General features: G+C 49.4%; 1 long non-coding RNA gene across 1 annotated transcript; it reads right to left on the bottom strand.

Annotated features, from left to right (window-relative positions):
• Window positions 1-1,628: 1,628 nt before the first annotated feature.
• Window positions 1,629-4,972, bottom strand: LOC306649354. Its single transcript, XR_013760630.1, has 2 exons — window positions 2,519-4,972; window positions 1,629-2,424 (listed from the first exon to the last, which is right to left on the bottom strand). It is a non-coding gene; the product is annotated as an uncharacterized lncRNA (long non-coding RNA).
• Between the last annotated feature and the right edge of the window lie 369 nt (window positions 4,973-5,341).

Here is a 5,341-nt window from a genome sequence, read left to right as displayed (position 1 = left end):
TCAGAGGGTCTGGGGGCAGTTCACAGGGCACTCAGATGTCCTCAGCAAAAGACCAGGAGCTGGAGATGGAAGCTACCCCAGTAGTCACAGGAAGAGCTGCTCCCTTGGGCCCTGGCCTAGGAAGTTCCTGAGAGCAGCCACGGCAGAAGGCCAGGCCATCCCTGGACGTCTCTCTTCTGACTGCAGTGTCACTGTGGAAGGAAGTGCATCGTTGTCCCAGGGTGAGTGAAGTTCTCCCTCAAGTTCGCAGGTCAGAGGGGGCCTCTCGGGAGGGGAGAGGTGGAAACACACTGCTCCCCACAGCTGAGGCCCTAGACCCTGAAGTTGACTCTGAGGAGCTGTGAGCGTCTCCCAGTACAGGTCCAGGAGGGGCCTGCCTTCATTGGAAGGACAGGGTGTGCTAGTACCACGCAGGCCGTGCCCAGCTGGCAGGGAAGGGCTTTGGAGAGCAGCCCTCAACCACCTGTCCCGCTCTGAAGAGATGGAGCAGCCCTGTGCCCGGATGCGGATCCAGGCTGGGACGCAGCTTCGGAGCAGGTGCGGGAGCCTTGGAAGAGGTGGGGCAGCTGGAGAGCGGTGTCTCTGGCTAGCTGGTGGGAAAGATTCCACTTAGTGGGAAAGCTTGAGGGTGAGAATGTCTGGACAATGTGAATCTTTGAGAATTTGCCAGAACTAAAGACCTGTTTTCAAAGATATTTGGCTGAAAAGACAAAACTCCTTAACAGAGGCTTGTGGTTGTGCATCATTAGTACATCTCTGCAGTTTTCTTAATGGAAGAAAATCGGGCAAAACCATGTAACATGAAGCAAACTCACAAAAGAAAGATAAGTAAAAACCTTTGGCTCTCATAGTCCTATTGAGGAAAAGAGTCTGTCATGAGACATTCACTTGGTTCTTGTTTATGGAGCCTTAAATCACCAACTTTATGTCTAGAACTTTATTTCTTAAGGTTCTAATTAACTTTAAATATTTAGCATATTTTGTTTTCAGTATTCATAAAATATTAGATCAGAAGCATATGTTATACTGTGTGATAACAGTGATAGAAGCAAGTGACATACTATGTTCAGTTATAGTATTGTTACTGTAAATGACCTTGGGTTGGGGTTGGGACTGTGGCTCAGTGGCAGGGTGCTGGCCTCCCATGCAACAGACCCTGGTTCAATCTCCGGCACCACAAAATAGAATAATAATAATAATAATCTTGGGTAGTGGTTTGTAGATTATAAAAGATGAATACAAAGTCCTGTCTAGTGCTTGAACAATTAAATTTCCTTTTTATGCACTAATGGACATTTAACATTTTCATTTTCATTTAATGTGAACCTTGTTTAGGTTTTCAAAAACTGAAACTTAATATATTTTGGTTTTGAAAAACAATGCTTTTACATACTGGTTTTGTTGGCTTTATTTTTCCATCAGCAAAAATATTTCTTTAAGAAATTTTTAATGCTACTGTAATTTTTGTACCCTTATTTTATTTATTTATTTTTTTGGTGCTGAGGATGGAACCCAGTGCCTCACACATGCCAGGCCAGTACTCTGCCCCTGAGCCACAACTGCAGACCCCAGCAGCAAAATCTTTTCTTAAACACTGATTCCTTTTCCATTTAAGTAATTTTTAAGTAAAGTCCAGATCCTTTTACTTAGGCTGATTTATTTAATGCTGGTCTCAGGAAGATGGCACGCACATCTGATACTGGTTGTCTTCCCATGATTTAATTATGTGGTCATATGTCACATATTGTACTAGCTGCTTAATCAGCGATAATGCCATCTAAGAAATGTTTTTATAAAATAAAAGACAAATGACAAACTACATATGTCACATAAAGGGTTCATAACCTTCATGTAGAAAAAAACTGAAATAAGTAATAAAAATTTTTTTAAGTTCACAAAGGACATGGGAAACAATTCACTCTTAAGACAACAATTGAAAAAATATTTGTTCTCATTAGTACTCAAAGAAATATAGGGTCTGGGGTTGTGGCCCAGTGGTAGCATGGTTGCCTAGCACATGGAGGCCCTGGGCTAGATCCTCAGCAGCACATAAAAATAAAACTATTGTGTGCACCTACAACTAAAAAAAAAAAATATATATATATATATGTATAAATGTATATAACAATATAATTTTATACAACTTTATAATATGTATAATATAACAATATATAAATATATAAAGAAAGGTAAAATATAGCACAGTGCAGTTTTTCTCTTCTTACATGGGCAGTAGTATCACGCGGTCATGCTGGGAACATGCAGAGCAGTGCCTTTGATTGACAGGAGCGTGATGGTGATGGCCCAGGCTGCAGTGCAGCATGTGTCAAGGGCTGACCCCACCTTCCACAGGCTGGAGTGTGACTGGTGGCAGAGCTCCTGCCTGGCACACCTGAGGCCCTGGGTCCCACCCCAGCGTCACAGCTCCTGCCTGGCACGCCTGAGGCCCTGGGTCCTCCCCGGCGTCACAGCCCCTGCCTGGCACGCCTGAGGCCCTGGGTCCTCCCCGGCGTCACACAGGTGACAGCAGTGAGGAAGCTAGCCTGTACACTGTCAAGATGGCTCCAGGCCCGTTTCAGAGCCCCTTGATGCACACAAGGAGAAAGAAGGGAACGACAGCAGAAGCCTGGAGCCGTGGCCACTGGGTTTGGGGTGGTAGGTGGTTTTAATTTCCCTTGTAAATATTTTCTAAAACTTCCTAAATTTATATAATACCATGGTTGTTTTATAATCAGAAAATGGGAAAAAAATATCCTACAGGTCTGAAGACAAATGTCCCCAAACCTGGCCCCACATAGACTTTCTAAAGCAGGTATTAGACTCAAAAGTTTGTTCTGGGTGCTCAGCTGCCTCTGAGCAGGGTTTCCCAGGCAGCCACGGAATCAGAATGCCACCTGTTGTAGAATCCCCTCTGGGAAGGTCCTCAGGCGCCCCTCCCGAGGAGAGCGCGCCGTCTCTGCCGTTGCCACCCTGTGGAAGGCGGCATCGCCAGGGCACCCTGCTGGCTCCCTGGGAGGAAAGTCAGCGAGGCCGACAGACCCGGCTTCTGGACCCGGTGCCGTGCGGGACTGGTAAGGTAAGCAGAGGGAACCCACCCGAGCGCTAGGAGAGGGGCCAGCGGCCAGGATGCGTGCCTGCTGTGGGAGGGGTGGGGACGAGGGGGCCACGGGCAGAAGGTTCTGGTCATCGGCTCCAGATGTCAAAAGTCAGAGGGCCGAGTGGACGTGACCGCTCTTGCAAGCGGAAGTTTTCTCATCATGTGCAGACAGCTGTGCCCACCCTGAAATCCCAGCCTTGGGGTGTGTCGATGCGCTGGTCAGGGGCTGCGCAAGGTGCCTGCGCAAGGTGCCTCCTTCGGAACCACGTTGACCAGACCCCGCATGCGAGTGGCACTCAGGCGTCACCTACAGAAGAGCGAGGGGACAGCACACAGGCCCCCACCTTACCTCAGCGTGGCTGCAGCCCAGCAGCCATGGGAAGGTGTGAAAACAGCTGAACAGCTCAGGACTCGGGTGGCCGTGGTGACCATGACAGGCAGAAACTGCTGGGTGCAACAACTACAAGCCTTACGTTAGCCAGCCCTTAATACCGTGATGAGGAAGCCTTTGGACTGATTACCACTTCAGTGTTCACTTATTGAGAGTCTCAGTGAGTTGCTCAGGGCCTTGCTAAGTTGCTGAGTCTGGCCTTGAATTTGCCATCCTCCTGCCTCTGCCTCCTGAGCTGCTGGGATTACAGGCATGGCCCCCGTGTCTGGCTTCCCTTTTATAACAAACCTCGTCTAACAGGAATGATAGTAGGTGGCTTCTTCAAGTGCTTGATTCGTGCCAGGGACTGCTAAGACCTTCATGTGGAGCAGACCCTGCCAGGCCTCTTAGCTCTGCTTTTCGTGAATGGTCTTCATGATCCCAGAGATCGGAGGCGGAAAGGATGGCAGGCCCTGGGGGTACAGCTCAGTGGCCGCACATGTGCCCAGTATCTATGAGGCTCTGGGCTCGACCCCAGCACCACAAAGACACACCCAACCAAGCCCAAACAAAAAATTTGCTGACCATGGCCTAATGTATTATAGGGGTTGTTGTCTTCTCTTAGAGTTTTATTTTGAAAAATGTCTTCTCTACAGAAAAGTGACAGGAGTACTGGAGGGAACACCTCATGCCATCCGCATGTCTCCTAGGGACAAGGACACTCTTCTGTGGAACTGGGAAACTTGACATCCGTGCAATGAGCAGACCATTCCGGATTTTCCAGACTTTCCCAATGTTGTCCTGTCCGTTGTTCTAACTCCAGGTTCTGCTCATTGCTCGGAGTGGCCTCACCTCCACGCTCTTCCTGGGTCTGGAACAGTTGCCTGGCTGTCTCCCCTGACATGGGTGCTTTTGTATTGACGACTGGCATTTTGGCCCCACGGAGCACCCTGCACCCTGGGTTTCCTGAACCATTTCCTTGCGATTAGATTCAGGTTTCCAGTGACTGGGGTAGGCACACCAGAGAGGTGACCCGTCCTCAGCACTGCCTGTCAGCAGGCTGCACGACCATTTCATCACTATTTTGACTTTTGGTGCTGGGGATGGAGCCCAGAGCCTCACCCTGCTGGGCACTCACTACCACTGAGCTGCACCCCAGCCACAGTGACCCTTGTCAACACCCCAAAACTGCCTGAAGGCTGGTGAGCAGGTGTGAACTGCTAGATTCCAAAAGACGGGCCTCAAAACGGCAGTGCTGCTATTCTCTTGCTGCCTTAGGACTCTGGTGTCAGCGGCAGCGATGTTAAGGCAAGGCGGTAAGGCTGCCTCCGGGGGCCTGAAAAGGCAGTGGCTTCGCTTCTCTGCTCTCAGTCTACCAGCGTGTGCACAGAGCATCCTGGGACAGGGGCCCTGATCCTGGAGAGAACCAGGGTGTGCCTGCAGAGTCACATGAGCAGCGAGGGTTGATGTTAGTTTTTGTTCGTTTGTTTGGTAGGTAGGTACCAGGAGTCGGTACCAGGAGTCCAGAGGCGCTTAACCACTGAGCCACATCCCCACCCTTTTTAATATTTTACTTAGAGACAGGGTCTCGCTGAGTTGCTTAGGGCCTCGCCGAGTTGTTGAGGCTGACTTTGAACTCACTATCCTCCTGCTTCGGCCTCCCCAGCTACTGGGATTACAGGTGAGTGCCTCCGCACCTGGCAGTCAGTGTTCATTTGAACAGACTTCGGAGCCGTCCCGTAATTCCCAAACTTTCTCTGACTCTGGGATCCTCTGCCTCCTTGAGGAACAAGTACTTGTACTTCATGGTGTGCTTCTGTTGACTGATCAAAATTCATGACCGACTCAGCACTGGCCCTTTAGACCTCCTTCCT

This window comes from Sciurus vulgaris (genome assembly GCF_902686455.1).
Source record: "Sciurus vulgaris genome assembly, chromosome: 18".
NCBI lineage: Eukaryota > Metazoa > Chordata > Mammalia > Rodentia > Sciuridae > Sciurus > Sciurus vulgaris.
Note: the sequence above shows the minus strand (reverse complement) of the source record. Positions and strands in the feature narration are given on the sequence as shown.